This window comes from Myotis yumanensis, unplaced genomic scaffold (genome assembly GCF_028538775.1).
Source record: "Myotis yumanensis isolate MYYU_CA2020_CCGP unplaced genomic scaffold, mMyoYum1.0.hap1 SCAF_4, whole genome shotgun sequence".
NCBI lineage: Eukaryota > Metazoa > Chordata > Mammalia > Chiroptera > Vespertilionidae > Myotis > Myotis yumanensis.
Genome location: NW_027223755.1, coordinates 6,537,981 through 6,558,271, shown reverse-complemented (window position 1 = coordinate 6,558,271; position 20,291 = coordinate 6,537,981).

Genomic DNA, 20,291 nt, shown 5'->3' with positions numbered 1-20,291 from the left:
AGACATTGGTAGAGCGTTTGCAATCATCAAATGCTTTCTTTGTACACTAGAGGCCAGGTGCACGACTTTGTGCATTGGGGTGGGGAGCGGGGGAAGCTCAGCCCAGCCTGTGCCCTTTAGCAGTTTGGGAGCCCTCAGGGGATATGGGCCTAAGCTGCAGGGAGTGGGCCTAAGCCGAAGTGGGACATCCTAGCATTGCCATGGAGGTGGGAGAGGCTCCCACCACCACCACTGCGTCCGCCAGCCAGCCATCAGCCCAGCTTGTGGATGAGTAGCATTCCCCCTGTGGGAATGCACTGACCACCAAGGGGCAGCTCCTGAGTTGAGCATCTGCCCCCTGGTGGTCAGTGTGCGTCATAGTGACTGGTCATTCCGCTGTTTGGTCGATTTGCATATTAGCCTTTTATTACATAGGATGTTCTGCACCATTCTGTGGTTTAGAAATGCTTCTTGGGAAAAAAACAAAAAACGAAAAAAAACCCAAGATGGTGGCATAGGTTAACGCTGGAGTTTGCTGCCTCGAACAACCACTTCAAAAATACAGCTAAAAGATGGAACGGACATCATCCAGAACCACAGGAAGGCTGGCTGAGTGGAAGTTCTACAACTAGGAGGAAAGAGAATAGCATACCGAGACTCAGAGGAGGCGCAGTGCTGAAGTGAAATACTAAGGTGTGGAGTGCATGTGGAGCGGGCTGGCAGCGGAGGGCGCGGTTGTTGTTTTCAATCAGGAGGGAGTTTCAGACGCTGAGCTCCAGAGCCAGGCGAGTCTCTCAGGACTCAGACTCAAACGGGAGAGGTGGGACTGTCTGGCTTCGGTCGGAACTCGAAGGCAGCTTGCTCTCCGAGGTTTGCAGCGGTTGCTGGGACTCTGAGAGGCAGAGCCCCTGGGGACAAAACTGAGAGCAGCCATAAATGCTCACTCCGCCCGCCCTGTAGATCCCTGGGGACCCGCCCCACCCAAGCCCTGCACAAAGGCATTTGCCAGATAGCCTTAGGCAAACACTAGATTAGCACCGCCCTAGAGATCCAGCACAGAAGCTCTCCCACTGCAGACACAGCTGACTCTCATAGCCAGTTAGCTTGGAGGTCAATTCACCACCAGTATTGCCGACAACAATCAAGGCTTAACTACAACAAGACTGTGCACAAAGACTGCAAGGGGGTGCACCAAGAAAGCATAAAAAATGCGGAGACAAAGAAACATGACAGAAATGGAGGATATAGAGCTAAAAAACGCACTTTTAAGGTCTTTCAATAATTTTCTAGAAACTGCCGATAAACTTGCTGAGATCTACAAGAAATCTAATGAGACCCTCGATGTTGTGATAAAGAACCAACTAGAAATTAAGCATACACTGACTGAAATAAAGAATATTATACAGACACCCAACAGCAGACCAGAGGAGTGCAAGAATCAAGTCAAAGATTTGAAATGCCAAGAAACAAAAAACACCCAACTGGAAAAGCAAAATGAAAAAAGAATCCAAAAATACAAAGATAGTGTAAGGAGCCTCTGGGACAGCTTCAAGCGTACCAACATCAGAATTATAGGGGTGCCAGAAAAAGAGAGAGGGCAAGATATTGAAAAGCTATTTGAAGAAATAATGGCAGAAAACTTCCCCTACCTGGTGAAAGAAATAGACTTCCAAGTCCAGGAAGCGCATAGAACCCCAAACAAAAGGAATCCAAAGAGGACCACACCAAGACACATCATAATTAAAATGCCAAGAGCAAAAGACAAAGAGAGAATCCTAAAAGCAGCAAGAGAAAGAAAATCAGTTACCTACAAGGGAGTATCCATACGACTGTCAGCTGATTTCTCAACAGAAACTTTGCAGGCCAGAAGGGAGTGGCAAGAAATATTCAAAGTGATGAATACCAAGAACCTACAACCAAGATTACTTTATCCAGCAAAGCTATCATTCAGAAGTGAAGGCCAGATAAAGAGCTTCACAGATAAGAAAAAGCTAAAGGAGTTCATCACCACCAAACCAGTATTATATGAAATGCTGAAAGGTAACCTTTAAGAAGAGGAAGAAGAAGAAAAAGGTAAAGATACAAATCATGAACAACAAACATGCATCTATCAACAAGTGAATCTAAGAATCAAGTGAATAAGTAATCTGATGTACAGAATGAACTGGTGATTATAATAGAATCAGGGACAGAGAAAGGGAATGGACTGACTACTCTTGGGGGGCGGGGGGAAAGGGGTGTGGGAGATGCGGGAAGAGATTGGACAAAAATTGTGCACCTATGGATGAGGACAGTGGGTGGGGAGTGAGGGCGGAGGGTGGGGCAGGAACTGGGAGGAGGGGACTTATGGGGGGGAAAAGAGGAATAAATGTAATAATCTGAACAATAAAGATTTAATTAAAAAATAAATAAATAAAAATAGAAATGCTTCTCTCTATACACCATTAGTGAACTTACAGAAAGAGAGACTAAAAAAACAATCCCATTTACCATTGCACCAAAAAAATTAAGATACCTAGGAATAAACTTAACTAAAGAGGTAAAAGACCTCTACTCAGAAAACTACAGAACATTGAAAAAAGAGATAGAGGAAGACATAAACAGATGGAAGAACATACCATGTTCTTGGATTGGTAGAATCAACATCATTAAAATGTCCATACTACCCAAAGCTATCTATAAATTCAACGCACTTCCCATTAAAATACCAACGGCATATTTCGCAGACCTAGAACGAACTCTCCAAAAATTCATCTGGAATAAAAAAAGACCCCGAATAGCTGTAGCGATCCTGAGAAAGAACAAAGTAGATGGGATCTCAATACCATATATCAAGCTATATTACAAAGCCACTGTTCTCAAAACTGCCTGGTACTGGCACAAGAACAGACATATAGATCAATGGAATAGAATAGAGAGCCCAGAAATCAACCCGAACCAATATGCTCAATTAATATTTGACAAAGGAGGCAAGAACATACAATGGAGTCAAGATAGTCTCTTCAATAAATAGTGTTGGGAAAATTGGACAGATACATGCAAGAAAATGAAACTAGACCACCAACTTACACCATACACAAAAATAAACTCAAAATGGATAAAGGACTTAAATGTACGACGGGAAACCATAAAAATACTAGAAGAATCCAAAGGCAACAAAATCTCAGACATATGCCGAAGCAATTTCTTCACCAATACAGCTCCTAGGGCATTGAAAACTAAAGAGTAAAATAAACAAATGGGACTACATCAAAATAAAAAGCTTCTGCACAGCAAAATAAACCAACGAAACAACAAGAAAGTCCACTGCATGGGAGAACATATTTGCCAATGTTGTCACCGATAAGGGTTTAATCTCCAACATTTATAGGGAACACATACAACTTAACAAAAGGAAGATAAACAATCCAATAAAAAAATGGTCAAAGGACCTAAATAGACACTTTTCAAAAGAGGACATTCAGAAAGCCAAGAGACATATGAAAACATGCTCAAAGTCACTAATCATCCTAGAGATGCAAATCAAAACAACAATGAGGTACCATCTCACACCTGTCAGACTGGCTATCATCAGCAAATCAACAAACGACAAGTACTGGAGAAAAAGGAACACTCGTGCACTGCTGGTGGGAATGCAGACTGGTGCAGCCACTATGGAAGACAGTATGGAGTTTCCTCAAAAAACTAAAAATGGAACTCCCATTTGACCCCGTGATCCCACTTCTTGGAATATATCCCAAGAAAACAGAAACACCAATCAGAAAGGATATATGCACCCCTATGTTCAAAGCAGCACAATTCATCATAGCTAAGGTCTGGGAACAGCCTAAGTGCCCATCAGTAGATGAATGGATTAGAAAACTTTGGTACATCTACACAATGGAATACTATGCTGCTGTAAAAAGAAGGAATTCTTACCATTTGCAACAGCATGGATGGAACTGGAGAGCATTATGCTAAGTGAAATAAGCCAGTCAATGAAGGAAAAATACCACATGATCTCACTCATTCATGGATAATAAAGACCATTATAAACTTATGAACAAAAATAGATACAGAGGCAGAGCAACCTCGAACAGACTGTCAAACTACAGCGGGAAGGCCGGGAGGGTTGGGGGGCAGGCGGGGGGGGGGGGGTAAGAGATCAACCGAAGCACTTGTATGCATGCATATAAGCATAACCAATGGACATAAGACACTGGGGGTAGGGGAGGCCAGGGGATTGTCAAGGGCGGGGAAAAAAGGAGACATATGTAATACTCTTTGTAATACTGTAAGCAATAAAACAATTAAAAAATAAAAAGACAGAAAAAAAATGCTTCTCTACCTGAACGTAAGCTCCAAGAGGGAGGAATCTCAGTCATCTGGTCTACTGTTATATCCTCAGAACCCAGAAGAGTGCTTGGCACTCGGAAGGCATCAGCAACCATTTGTTGACTTCTGTAAATAAGGGACCTCCAGAGGAGGAAGAATGACATGTTTGTTAAACTCCCGAAGGTCTTTAGACAGCTGTCCTGTTTATTCTGTTTTTACAGAATCCCATATTTTATGAGAACACTGTCTTCCTTTTTTTGGGTCATAATTATACATTATACACACACACACACACACACACACACACACACATCCCTCACACATTTCATTGTGTGATAGTGGCCAACAGCAATCTAACTTTTAAGAATTGGTGGAAGCTCTTTAATTAGGAACATTTAAAACCAGAAGAGATTCAACATCAAAAGGAAATAATGACAATTTGAAATAATAACACTTCAAGCTTATTCTTTTTATAGTTCTAAAAGAAAGTCATGGGTATGTTCATATTTACCCTTTGATTTTTTTTTAACCCTTCATTATGGTAATTTTCAAGCACACACAAAAAATAAGAATGTAGTACACTGAATTCTTATGAACCCAAAATATAGGTTCAACACTTATCATCTTAGGATCAACCTTGTTTCATCTATAACACATACATATTTCCATCCTAGTTTCACTAGATTATTTTGGAGCAAATCCCAGATATTGTATCATTTCATCAATTAATATATATATAACATATACATATATATATTAAGAATTCTTAGAAAATTACATGGAAAAGCATTTGAAATAATCCCTTCCTGTCATAAAATATCCCATTAATGTTCAAATTCCTCTGACTTATTTTACCGAATTGTTTTTATAATTGCTTTATTGAAATCAGGATTCAGGAATTCCACCCACATGCATTTGATTGACACGTCTCAAGTCTCACAATCAAGACCCCCTCTCTTTTGTCTTTTGTTTTTGCAATTTACTTGTTGAAGACACCAGGTTACTTATCCTGCAGAGCTTCCCACTGTCTAGATTTTGCTAATTTTATTTCCATGCTGTTGTATAAGAAGTTCCTCAGCCTCTTTGTTTCATGTAAACTGAAGGTTGGATCTAGAGGTATCATCTGACTCAGATTCCGTTTTTCAGTTGTGAATCCTGTACAGATGGTGTCGTGTACAGTCTTCAGGAGGCACATCATTATTCTCTCTCTTTTGTGATGTTAGCAGTCATCATTTATTCTTATAAATTCTTTATACCCCCAATTTTTGGGGTGATATTATACATCATTTAACATATTCATTACAATACCTGTGAGTTTTATGGTCTTAGCCCATTTTCATTTCCATTAGTTATATAACATTCTTCCTTTTAAGCATCAGTTTCCAAAATTCCATCAATCATGCTAGCGTGTTATGTCTTCTGCAATGAGACGGTTACTCTTCCTTCCTCTACCTCCTGCCCACCCCCCTTCCCCTAGGAAGGAAATATGAATATCATGATGGTGCAGTGGACTTTGTAACGCTTCTTTTAGAATGTTGTCTTGTTTTTACAGCATTTTCCTCTGCCTGCCCCACAGAGCCGCATTTCTGAGGCCACTACACTTGCCTTCTAAGATTCTGATCACCAATTCCAACATGTAGGCTTTTCCTCAGACCACCAAGCAATTTTCTGACACCAGCTGGGTATTCCATGATTCAGCTCAATTCTGACACCATCTGATAGCATCAGATCCCACAGGTTCAGGGCTTAGTCCCACAAGATTGCTCCCCCTCCCCTACTTCAGGTGCCAATTGCATGTCTAGGTTGTCGACTGTGCTTTCCATGGACTAACGATAAATCAGGCATTTCAAGACCCCCTCTTTGGTTTCCATTAATTTGCTAGAGTGGCTCACAGAACTCAGGAAACCCATTTACTCATTAGATTACCAGTTTATTGCAAAGGATATTCAAGGATACAAATCAGCAGCCAGATGAAGGGATACATAGGGCAAGGTCCTGAATAAAGGAGCTTCTCTCCTGTGGAGTTTGGGCCCAGCACAATGGCACATGGCAGTTCTAATTCACTAGCCTGGAATCTCCCCAAACCTGGTCCTTTCAGGGCTTTATGGAGGCTGCTTTACACAGACAAGATTGATTAAGTCATTGGTGTTGGATTCAACCTCCAGTCCATCTCCCTCCACTCCCGCCCCCCAGATCTGGAGGTGGGACTGAAAGTTCCAACCCTCAATCATATAGTTGGTTTCCCTGGCAACCAGCTCCCATCCTTAGATGCTTTTCAAAAGTCACCTGTTACATAAACTATGATATGCTTGAAAGGGGTTTGTTATGAATATCAAGACCCTTTATTGCTCTTATCAGGAAATTCCAAGAGTTTTAGGAACTCTGCCAGAAATGGGAAGAAGACCAAAAGTATCTATACTAATAAAAGGGTAATATGCTAATTAGACTGGGAGACCTTCAGGGAGACCATCCAAGGAGGGCAGTTGGGGGCCATCAGGCCAGCTAGGGAAGGCAGTTGGGGGCCATCAGGCCAGCAGGGGGGCAGTTGGGGGTGAGCAGGCCGGAAGGCAGAATGGTTAGGGATGATCAGGCAGGCAGGCAGGTGAGCGGTTAGGAGCCAGTGGTCCCGGATTGCGAGAGGGATGTTCGACTGCCAGTTTAGGCCTGATCCCTGTGGCAGTCGGACATCCCCCAAGGGGTCCCAGATTGGAGAGGGTGCAGGCCGGGCTGAGGTTTACCCCCCCACCATGCATGAATTTTGTGCACCAGACCACTAGTATTTATTATAAATCACAACATCACATCTTCCTTTATCATTTTTATTTTTGCCCTCACACAGTATTCACAATATAGGAATATGTTTCATTTCTTCCCTGCTGATATCAAAGGCCCAAACATTATAGCACTTGGCTGAACCTTCTCTTGTTTCTAGCTTCTTGTTTAATTGGGGCGATATTGACCACCCTTCCTTACTGAAAAGTCCTTCTTTTTCTAGGTATCGCTCTCTCCTCCTTTACCCTCTATCCCTAAATTACTTCTTCTTGGTCTCCGTCAGAGTTGCCTCTTCCTCTGCCCATCCCTGAAATGTGACTATTGCCCAAGTGTTTGCTGTTGGCCCTCTTCTCCCTTCACATGAGGCTGAGTGATTGGAGCCACCCCTTTGGCTTCGACCACTGACATAGGAGGATGACTCCTAATGCCAGACCTTCAGCCAAGGCTTCTATTCTTGGCTTAGAATTGTGTACCCAACTGCTTACTAGAAATCACTCCCAGACAATTCCTCTTCTCTAGGTTCAGAACAGAGCCCATTACCTCTTCTTTTCTTCTACCCCAAACTTGTCTGTCTTTGTTTTCTAGCTCTATGAATTATATCACTGTCAACCACAACCATCAGATGAGCACCCTGGACTCCTCCTAGGTTCCTTCCTCTTCTGTCAGGTCTGATCCATCACCACTCATGCTGACTGCTCCTATTCCCACTTTCTCACACTTGTCTCCTTTGCTATTTCCATGACCTCACTATCGCCTAACTTGTTGGCCTGCTTCCTAAATTGTGCCCCTTCCATCCATCCTTCATGCTGCAGCCAGAACAGTTTTTCTAAAACACAAATGATTTACACCACTTTTCCATTTAATGTCCAAACTCCTTGATATGACAGTCTTCAACCTTTGGCTATGATCCTCTTGCCCACACTATGCACACCCCAAGACTCACAGGTAGTCACACATGTGAATTTACTGATATAGAGCCTAATATATGGTATAGCAACTACTTTCAATTTTTGGCCTAGATACTTGCTATTCCTCTTATGTCATATGCCATTCTATGCCATTGTGTGTTTGTACACACTCTCCTATTCTCCCCACTCCCTCCTCGGCCTGTCTTCCCTTTCTCCACCTGGGTAGAGGTTACTTAATCTTTTAAGCCTCAGCTCAAGCCTATTTACTTCAGGAAGCCTTTTTTTGAAATGATATGTCATTAAACACCTCTTCTCTGTGCTTCTAAAAGTCCCTCTGTTGCCTCTACCATGGTCTCCACATGGTTTGGTGTTGGTTTACCTGCCCCATAGACTATAAGCAATGTGTGGTAGGTCTTGGGTTTAATATTTATATCCCAATAACAGACATGGCGCCTGGCCCATTGTGGGTGTTCAGTGAAGGCAAAAATGAGTGAAACCCAGTCATCTCTATCTCAATACATTCAGGTGAGTTCAGCCGTCATCGTCTCTACCTGGACAACCATAATGCCTTACAAGTCTCCATCCTGCTTAGTTCATCTCCCAGCTCTGATTCTAACATCTTCCTCCTTAAAGGGCCATCACTCCCCAATTCTGATCTGATCCCTCAGGGGGCAGGTGCCTATGGAAGCCGGGAATTTATATTGTGTTTATAAATGGTGTGAGGCAGAAAACTAGCCTATAAGATGAAACCCAGACTCCTCAGCTTGGTCCCGGAATGCCATGTGATCTGGTTTCTCTTAAAATTTCCAAACAGCCTTGGACTGGGTCATTCCAAATTTCCACACTTGCACCTGAACCGAACTGCCCTGGGCTCTCCTGCATTCCTGTCTCTAGTAAGAAGGCACGCTATGAAGTCTTGGATTCCTTTCTTTCACACAATCCTCATCCTTCAAGATCCATCTGAAGTGCCACCTCCTCTGTGACACCCTCCTGACCCTCTCCATGTCTCCAGGATGCTATGTGTCTATTACTCCTCCACTTACGGTCCAAACTGCTATTCATGACCACATTTCGTATTGATGCCATTCTGTGTCACGTTATGGACTGAGATGTTGACATCATCACCTCACGAGGGTACAAAATCCTTCATGAAGATGGCAGGTGTTTACCTTATTCATTTTTGTTGCATTCCCCCTGCCCACTCCCTCCTCTAGCCCCGAGCACTTGGCACACAGTTCTTGACTGTCAATATTTGTGGATCCAACGTGCATTTTCTCAGTGAAAGCAGCTCTTCCATAGCTCACAGTTACTGGAACTCACCATTCCCTCCAGCTGTGAATGCCAGTTGTCTAAGTCTCTTGCTTCTTCCTTTCCTCCTGCCATAGACCTTTTGCCTTATCTCAACTTGAAGCCCCAAATTTTTCATATTTCCTTGTTAGAACTTTCCTTTGCTGGGAAAGAAACATTTACCCTAATCACTATCATTTTAGCATGCTCAAGATTTCTTCCATCTTATTCCCCTGTGTGTCTCAGACCCTACACCTGCTTCCTTTAAGAGGGAAGCCACCCCCCATGTACCTGCCCTCCTATGTTGAGACATTAATGTCTCTCCACCTCTGCCTCTCACTCCCAATGAGACACTTAGATCTTGACTCTGCAGAACTTCTTATCCTTCATCCATTCTTCCCAACACAAGAATGGAAGCTGACTCCTCTCTCCGATTAAAAACCTTGCCCAGATAACACTGGCCCTAGCATTACAGCCTCCTTCAGATCTCAGTGTCACTGCTGCCTTTAATCACATTTATTTTACAGCACCATAAAGCAATAAAAGATTTCAATCCACACACTATACAAACAGCTGGCTGCACCAGCTATAACTTATGAAGATAAAAACTGGTTCCTGAGCCATTAGATGAGGTGGGTGGTAGAGGACGCTTCTCCTGGGCTTCTCTTGTCCTCCGCCGTATTCCTAATGGTCCCTCGGTTGCCTGGCGTTTTGTGTTTGCTCTTGCCATGTGCTTCCTCTCCATTTGGATTCTAAATGGGCCTTCCTTTCCCTTTCATGCTCTTTAATTGCCTCCGCCCTGCACATCCCAGTCTGCACTGAGGTCTCCGGTCCCTTCTCTGTGCGGGCACTAGATTTCATGGGCCCATATACTGCCCTCTGTCCACAGAGGGAGTGCAGCATGGAGGGCCAGGGTCCTGGCTGGGCAGCAGCCTGCATTTGGATGCTCTGCTCGGCCACGGTGTGTAATCACGAGCAAGTTTAACATCTCTGGTCCTCAGTTTCCCCATCTGTGAAGCAGGGGCAAGAGGAGTACTTAGTTCATAATGAGCAGTAACACTAGCTGTCATGGCCTTCGACAGTTTGGCTCCAGCACTTCGGCAGCTATATAGATTCTTATCCAACCATCCACCACCACCACCACCGTGCTTGAAACTGGTGTGTCTATGTCTGGCATGGGCTGTCATTGTCAAAGAAAAAAATGGTAGCTTGTACAACTATCCCTGTTTTGAACCATTTGGCCCAAGAACTCAGGGGTATGTTAGGTTTCGGGGCCGATCACAAAACTTCGAAGCCCCCAGGATGCCTTTGGAGTCTGTGCCTATTTTGCTAAGATCCCCTAAGAGTACAGTGGGCCACCTTAGTGCCCATAAGCAGCAGGATTGGGGGTGGGGTAGAAAGATCCAGAACTCTTCTCCCTCTGGGAGGTGTCCCCAGTCTTCCAGGAACAAACAGAGCTCTAAGTTCCAGGAAAACCCCATAAGCCATCAAAGCCCTCACAGGGGGTCCAGCATAAGCACAGAGCCAGACAACAAGTGTCCTCAGCCAGTTTCCCAAGGACCCGGATGCTAGGTCATCCATCTGGAGAGGGAAAAGCCCAGTTCAGAAGGTCAGGTGACCTGGCATCTGAGCTGTGTGACGCCCGGCAGGTGGACCACCCTCTCTGGACCTCGGCTTCCTGACCTGTGGAGGCGAGGGTGGCTCTCAGGAGCCTGCACTAGCTGATGAGGAAGATCTCCATCCTGAGCACCTGTGATTCTACAAAGAAGGTCTTCCTCAGCCAGGCCAGGCCAGTGCCCCCGGCGCAGCAAAGACTTCGAGGTTCTTCCCTAACTCTCAAAGCACGTGCACAATTCTTACTTTAGAAAATACTGTCAACAGAAGCTTGATATCAATAACCCCTGACTCACCCCGGGTCTGAGGGTAAGGCCAGCCCGATGGTCCCTCCTGATGCCAGGGTGAGCTCTCGGGCCAGAGCTGGGTGGGACCCGGGCTTTGCTGGCACTCAGCTCCAACGCAGCTCAACTCTACTGACTCGCAAGAATGAGTGAGTCTCTCAATGTGGGCAGTGTCCTCTTTTCAATGAAAAAAAAATTTTTTTAAATAATAAAATAAACATGTCCTGCTGGCTGAGAGGAATCCCTGCGAGCTTCCAGGAACCAACATTCCCCAGCCCTTGTTCATTTTCAGGAGGGAAGCCTGGCTGGGGCGCAATAGTGGGGACTTGCTCAGCCACATCTGGTCCGTGTAAAGTTACAGGAGTGGACCCAGTGGGGCAGCAAGGGCTACTGCGAAACCACACGGAGACTCAAGGAAGAGAAAGTGTGGGCTTGAGGTGAGAAAGGCAGAGTCAGCATCAATGAGTCCCCAAATATTTTTATAGGGGGGTTGAAAGCAAAAAAAAAAAAAAAATAAACTCTCCCAAAACTCCCCACAAGCCCAAACAAAGCCGCAGTGTGTCCCCATTTACCACCAGCCTGGTAATCACACCCTCCAGGACTCTTACAGTGAGGCTGGGACCAGAGCGTGGAGGCACTTCCTATAAACAAAGGCCGCCCACTCCTCCCTGCTCCTGCCCTTCCCTCTCTGCACAACTGGGAGGTCAAGCACACGCTTAACCTTTTGTATTCATTAACATTTTGGCTCCCTTTTGCAAATGAGGGGCCAGAGATAAAGGACACATAAAATGACCATTGGGACTCATGATGGAAAGCTTGCCAGCAGGCTGAGAACACCCACCCACCCCTAAAGCTGGGTCTGTGCACACTGAGCCGGGCTGACCCCGCCTTTAAGACCGCAAGGTGTGGCTCTCCGTAGATCCCAGTATCACTTTGCCCAAAGCTAGAAGTTACAGTCTTAAAAGACGGTGTTCAATGTGTAAGATGGTGGAAACTCAGAATTCTACCCACAGCTAGACAGGGGGAAGAGAACTGGATGGCCCTTCTGAACCCTTCCTTCCCCTCCCAGCCTTTGCTCCCCAAGAGGGAGACTTCTCAGTTCTTTTTCTCTCCTGTTTATTTTATGTAACTTTCCCCTAACCCCAGAGTTGAGTTCAGTTCCCCCTGGCCTCCCCACTTCTCATCATCACCCTGAGCCCTTATGTTCTCGCTCACTTCACAAGGAATGACATGGCTCTTGATTGGCACTTTCTAGATCATCTCTTGGCATCTCTAGTTGTTCCCTTTGTTAAAGCCACATATTCTCATTCTCTCTCTCTCTCTCTCTCTCTCTCTCTCTCTCTCTCTCTCTCATGCTTCAGTTCAGTTGCATCCATACATTTCTCTACCACAATCCACTGGCACCCATCTTTCACTTTCCTGTCTGCCTTATTCTTTCCCTCTTTGGTGCATCTTGTCTCATAGGCGCTCGCAGGTACAGGGGATCCTCAGAAGCCTTCTCTCCGCCTCTCCAGCAACTCATGGGCTCCACACGAGCTGGTCATGCAGCTGCTGCCTTATTATCTATCACTCCACAAGGCAGGGGATTTTGTTGTGATGAATATTTTGTGCGTCTTTGTGACTATCAATTGTGCTTCCTTCAGAAGACTGTATGGCAGTGATTGTCCATGTTGAAGTATCACTTGGACACTCAGTAAAACAGATTTTGGTTGCCACCCAAAGAAACTCTTGGTCTGAGGTTGGGCCTAGAAACCTGGGCTGGAAGATGGCACCTTGAGAAAGTCACTCTCAAGTTATTCTATGTAGAACAGGTCTTGAACTGCTTCTGTGTCACCCATGGTATCAAACAGCTGAGCCACCAGCTGACTGAATAAAATGATTGGGATTTCCATCCTAAACTGTTCTTCTGAGTCAGCCTGCCTTACCCTGCAGGGTTAAGAATTGTCACCTGGGCCCCTCCAAGACAAATGACCTCCACAAAACACATCAGGAAAATCCCTCGAATTCCAAGCTAATTGACAGAGATTCCAGAGATAGCTAGTAAATACTTCTTCCTTCTCTACGGAGGATCAGCAAGAACAATAGTTGGCTCTCAGCCCACCCAGCAAATATCATTCTGCCCCAGGGTTCTCTGTGACTTTTCAGCATTTTACTACATCTATGAGAATAGAATTTCTCTAAAACAGAATTCCAAGCCTAAAAGAGCAAATAAATTTTATGGTACCTGGAGGCAGACCATTCAGATGTTTTAAGTTCATTTGGCATGGCTGAAAGAACTCTCACATTTGCAAAAATATCAAAGTTCATTTTTGCCTCCAAAGCGCTGAAATATAGCTCTGTTTTCCAACACTAATGAATTTGGCATGAACACCATTTCACAAAATGTGATTTTTTTTTTTGGAAGACTAAAAAAAAAAAAAAAAAATGGAGTGTGAACTAATGTAATAACAGATTTCAGAATCCCAGAATGCTGGAACTTAAACAATGCTGAACATTACCTAGTCCAGTCCCAATTTTTAAAGGTGAGGAAACCAAGGCTTTGTTAAGTAACAAAACAACAATAAAAAAACATAGTTCCTCCTAAAGGCTACTTTATCCCTGCTGGAGGGTTTAAGCTACATATAAACAAATTACTCATAGGACAATATAACCTAAAGTACTTTTAAGGGGCAAGATGTTCTGTGAATACAAGGTGTTCATAGAGATTATGACAGAGCAGAAGGAATGATAGATGTCGAAATGGAAGACATGAGTCCATTGTAGCATCTTGGCCATGGAAGAACTTCAAGATCCTGGGTAAGTCATGACTGAGCTTCAGTGTCTTCATCAAGAAGACACTGAAGCTCAGTCATGATAACATGGGTTGTTTTAAGGATGAAGTGAAGCAATGCATGGGAAAGTACATTATAAACTCTCAAATTCTATTATCTCAGAAAATACTGATGGAGTTGCACCCCGATGGCCTGCTTAGAGGTAAGTCTTCATGTCCCCTTACTTTAGTCCCTCTGCCTAGTCACCAAAGTCTAAATCCATATTTTGGATCCTGGTTGTTTGTGGCCTTTTTGTCTTCTCTGATCCCACTCTGTCCGTCCCCCCCACCCACACACACACACACACACACCAAAAAAAGAGAGCACCCCTTGGCTCAATGATGCCCATTTCCAATTTGGATCCAGGAGAACAGAAGTACAAGTGGATTTCTTCCATTTCTGTCTCCCAGCACCTAACACTGGTCCCCGACCTACAATAGTTCCTTAGTGTTTATCAAATTGTACTGGAGGGAATAGAACAGAATGGGAAGGAATAAACTGCAGAGACCCCTTACCCCTCTGTGTCACATGGGGGTGATGGTGGGGGCTACATATTTCCACCACATTTACTCACTGAATTCCCTCTGTTCAGCCTTCCAGCTCTAATACTTGTTATTGTGACCTTTTAGGCAAGTTACATAGTCGTCTGTCCTTGGTCTCATCACGTGTAAAATGAAGATAAAGACCTGCCCTCCTTCTAGTGTTCTTGTGAGGTGTGTGTAAATGAGAACTCATCATCGCATATTACCTATTATTACCACTATTAGAGGCCTGGTGCATGAATTCATGCACCAGTGGGATCCCTCGGCCTGGCCTGTAGGGATCAGGCCAAAACCAGCTCTCCGACATCCCCTGAGGGGTCCTGGATTGTGAGAGGGTGCAGGCCAGGCTGAGGGACCCCATCGGTGCACATTCGGGGCCAGTGAGGGACCGTGGGAGGGCTCCAGGGCATGTCTGGCCCATCTTGCCCAGTCCCAATCAGCCGGACCCCAGCACCCCAGCAGCAAACTAACCTACCGGTTGGAGCATCTGCCCCCTGGTGGTCAGTTGCATCATAGTGACTGGTCAAACGCTGGAATGAATGGTCGGACACTTAGCATATTAGGCTTTTACTATATAGGATTAGCACCTAAGTGTGACTCCAAAGCCCATACTTTGTGCTGCCTTCCCTCCTCTGCTTTCTCCTCCTCTTGGACCTTTCCTCCTTGGCAGGCCTCCTGTTGCCCTTGGCAGTGTTTCTGACCCCAGTAACCTGCATCAGAATGATCTGAGGTCCTACCCATATGGGTGGAGTCAGAATTTCTGGAGCCGAGACTCAGGAATCTGCATCTTCACAAGCAGCCCAGCTGCTTCTTCTGCATCTGAGGAGGTCAGAGCCACTGAGCCAGACTGACCACTGCCGCCCCTCCACTGCTCAGTCCTCCCCACCTCCCCTTTACCCCGGAAGTGGCCCGAATCCATCTTGCCACACATCCTCCCTCCCCTGCACACCCACATCTGCTCTTCCACAATTAGCAACACAAGATGGATGCCAGCTCACTGTGTGCACTCGCCATTCCAATCCACTTTGAATAATGGCTTATTGAAGTAATGGCTCATCTTGCCTGAGAGGTGGGCCCATCAGAGAGGGTGTGGGGTGGAGAGGGGAAGGAGAGGCAGAGGGTTGGGTTACATCCATTCTACGTGCAAGACCCACCAGGTACTAAGACGCAACAACTATCCACCTAGAAAATCACAAACTGCAGGAGCATCAAGCCCACAAAAGCACCCAGCAGAGCAAGCAAACACAAAGAGGAGAAAGGAAACCAGCAATGTTTGTGTTCAAGTTTTATCTTCTCTCACAAGCACAGTGGATCCCTTTCAGAGAGGAGGCCAGGTGTCCTTTACCATCTGCTTTCACTTAACCCAGCTCTGCAAAGAATAGTCAACCAACCGCTCCTACCCCAAACCCATGAGCCCACCAGGGCGCTTCCAGCCGTGCCCCTCAGGGGCTGCGAACACTGATCCTGAGAACGGAACCCCACGGCTCACAACATTTCTGGTTTTCTTATCATGACGATTTCTTTCTTTGCCCAATTTTCCTCTTAAAAGTAGACTTAATCTCTGGTTATGTAAACAACTCCAGATACTCTAATTCCTGAGAGGATATCAAAGCTCTGTACTTGAGTAGGGGAAGGACTTGAGGGGGTGTGGAAGAATGGAAGGAAAACAAGGATTAATTATTAAGCACAGGATTCTAGAATTCACATACCACTTGTCACTTTTCCTCTCTGAGTGCTCTGTCCCCATTAAAGGCAGGGAGAGCCAGGCTTCTCACCCTGGCAAACCTGCTTAATGATATTTTCTCTCTCCTACAGTGGGTAGGTTTCCATGGACTGGCTCAAAAATGCACTTCCTCTGGGTGTGTCTGCTCCGGACGGGAATGCAGCGGCCCTGTCTGCTCTGATCTGCTGCAATTTCTTATTTTACAAACTGGACTTGGAACCACTTAACAGAAAGCAACATGCAAACAGGTGTGAATAATATGCAAATCAGCTCTACCACCCAGAATCCTAGGAATGTTGTTATAACAGAGCGGAAACACTGCCTGCTCTCAGCTCTATTTTGCTTGCTGGAGCTCGGGACAGGGGAGCCATTCAGGGCCTGGGAGTCCAAGGAGAGAGAGGTGATAGAAATAAGACATCCCTGATGTCCTCACTGTTCACATGAGAGTAAGTTCCGATGTATCCTCCACATTTTCCATGCTGTTGAATTCCTGGAACATGTTTAGTGTTAGTATTACAAATGGTTCAGACCATGAATGTTCTGACTCAGAGCTTGGAAATCCAGACTTTGCTCTCAGAGGTGGTGTCCTCCTGGCACTCAGAGCCCAGGTGGGAACAACCCAGGAAAGTCACGTTCCCACAGACCTTCTTAGACCTGGGACAGTCACCCATGTCAGCGGCCAAATTATCCTCAGACACTGTCTAACCCAACTCCCCCATTTTACAGATGGGAACACTGAGGCCCAACGCTCCAGTGTCACTATGCTACAGTGAGCTGGCGGCTACACAGAGGTGAGAATTGGGCCCCGTGAGTCTGAGTCCAGGAACTGCCATGTCGCCCTTTAAGAGTTTACAAAGACTAGAGATGATGTGAACACATTTTCTGAAGTCGTCATCATCTTAAAGGAGAGAGAGACAAAGGGATAAAGGTAACGAAGGAAGCTGCGCTAGCAGGGGGCAAGGAGCAGGGTGGTCTGAGTTCAGGCTGTGTGATAGACACAATATGGATCAGCCACGAGTTTGATGTGAGCACTTGGAACTCATCCAACCGTGCTACGCCTGGGCCCTCTTCTTTAGAACAGAGATAAGTGCCTACTTCTCGGGGCTGTATGAGGATTACAGAGGGTAATGCACACACAGGCCCTGGCACACGAAATGCTTCAGCAGTATTGGCTCTTGTTATAATAACCCCAGTGCAGACATCCAAGGACGAGGATAAACTGCCAAGGCATCAGTCCTGGGAGGCCTGTCCTTAAGGCAAACTTCCTCCCTGCCAGCTCCTCTCTTCCAGCCCTGGACCCTGGCTGCCCAACCCTCCCGCATGCCTCCAAACCAAGGACAATCATGACAATCTTGGTGCTCAGCTCCACGCATCTTTCTGAAAGGGTGGCAGAGCACAGAACAGAAACGAAGCTGCAAAAGGCCCTGGAGTAAAGGGTCCTGGGAAGGAATAGGACATAGGAGGGGAAGGAGAGCGCCCAACAGGATCCCCTGCAGCTGCTCTCGAAAGGCTGGGTGACGTGAGTAGGCAGAGAGGAGGGAATGTGAACTACAATGGACAGCACGCCAGTCCTCATGGAGTTACCCAGGCAGCAGAACCGCTTTCCTCTTACCTCCCATAAGCCATCGGGCAGCCTGGGGGAGTGCGAAGGCTTGTACTCTCCCACCAGGACTGTTAAAACCATGTCCCATAAACACTGGTTCAAGTGGCATTCTAATCACTGACTCTGTCCTTGGTCGCTGTTTGATTATTAATATTTATAAAGCCGACCCTGGTTCAACAGAGAAAGATCAAGTCACGTTCATGTCATTTTCAGGAGAAATGCATCTGATCTGCGTCTCTGACATTCGGCCATACGTCGTTTGTGCATCTGACCCCAGACGCTCTAGTTTCTCTCTGTGCTGGAAAACCCAATGCGCTCCCCTCCCTGGCTCCAGATCTGCACTTTTCCTTTCGAGTCCCCATTTATCTTCTTGCGAAACAGGCACCCAAAAGGACAACAGGATCACATTTTCTCAGGACAATATTTGTTTTGCAGAGTGTATTCCTGACACTGGACACCGCCCAGCTGCTGGGACCCTGGAGGCGGAGAGTCTGAGGTTCCAACGCTGCAATTCAAACCCCAGAGCACAGCGCATCGTCTCGGTTTCAGAGAAGTCATTCTCTTTTTTGTCTTCCTGGACACTGTAGCTGCCCCCCCGCTCCCCCCAGCCCCCACACACACAGAGATAAGAACAAACAGAATGTGTTCTGTCTCCCCCAAGATTGCTGCCTCGGCATATATTCCCACTCAAAGCTTTTAAGTGTTTGACTTACACATTTGTGAATGCCCCCAGTGGACTGTTAGAGTTTGGTTTAATCTCCAAGAAAACTGGCGTTAAAATAGACCTTTTCCCAGCAATAATAATCTCATTTACGATAAATTATTCTATTCTCAGTACCTCTGAGACGCATGAGAGCTTTTATGTAACAGAGAAGCCATTTGTTTCTGAATATGTTAATGTATGTTTCCATATTTTTCTCATTCTTAATGCAAGGACCACTGGCAGTATTGTAAGAGAATGTCTTTTAAAAGCAAATTTATGGCAAATGTGCTGGTGAAACAGACGGCAGCCCGCGCCATCGCAGGGCTGCCCCGTGGAAGGGAGCAAGGCAGGGGTGTTCGAATTCGCATTTACGTGCATAAAGGAGTGACCTTGACAGAAAAAGACGATGTTCCTGGGCAAACTGAGAAGATGGGGGAGACCCCGATTCCATTTGGGCCCCATCCCTCACTTTGCTGCCCATGCTGAGTTCCTGCCATGCTTCATGTCTCCCTTCGGAGATCCGGGGGGAAGAGCAGAGGCTGGAGAACCAGGATGATGCTAGGAAAAGAGAGTGAAGTCAGAGCCTCTGCGTGTTGCCTGGAAAGGGGTGGCTCTGAAAAGGCAGAGTGTCAGGGAGCAGACAGGATGGTCTCCGCCAGAAGTTTGACTATTTTCATTTTCTCAATGTTCATTTCAGAGCTGGGCATTTGGACGCCGTCCATCTGAAAAGCCAAGTGACTTGGTAAGAAATCCTGGTACAATATAGCTGCTTAGGATGTGGACTCTAGAGACCAACTGCCTGGGTTTGAATCCCAGCTCAACCACTTCCTAACTGTGGGGGTTCTTGATTGGGAAGCTGGTGTCAGGGTAAGGAGGCGGGGATAGGGTCAGATTCAAAACATACGTCCCTGGTTCTGTGACTTTAGTTTATGCCAGGCTTTGGGGGCAGAGCCCGTTCTGAGAAATCTCCTTGGAGGGGTGATTCAGATACGCTGCCTGATTAAAAACCACTGCATTAGTGTATGTGTGAGCATTAACCTCAACCACATATACTTACAAGAGATAAGAAAACATGTCCTTGAATGAGCCATCTGGCACTTCTGAGGAAAAGCTCTCGTGGATAGCTTTCTGATGTTCTTTTGATAAAGCAGTCTATGCATTTTCTGGACTTTAATAATGTTTATCTATAAGGGTTTTCTATTGTCGGTAGTTAGTTCAAAGTCAGTCTGGATAAATACAACAGGGCTGGGTGAAGAGTCTACAGAGCAGGGATCCAGTTTTAGTTCTGATCAGGTGAACTGTTTTGGCCTCAGAGCGGTCACCTAACACCCTTTCAAGCACCTGAAAAGGGGAGAACAAACATAACAAGATAAGAGGAAAAGAATAAGTCAGTATGGAGATGGTTGAGTAACAGCAAAAGCCGAAGAGTAACGCATGCATTGCCCTTGTCCTACGTGCCAGGCACCGTGTTGCAGGCTCACACTGTTAGAATGGACGCCTCGAATAGCAACTGTCTAAGGATGCTGGGACCATAGGGACCAATGGCTTAGATGTGCTCTAATATGGTAGCTAGTACCATGGGTAGCCACAGAACACTTGAAGTGTGGCCAGTGTGAATGAAGATGCGCTGTAAGTGTAAACCACACACTAGATTCTAAAGGTTTAGTACAAACAAAAAGAATGTAAGTTATGTCAGTTAGGGTGGCAACCACATTCCCTGGAATCATTTTCAGGACAGTGCTAGGAACTGGG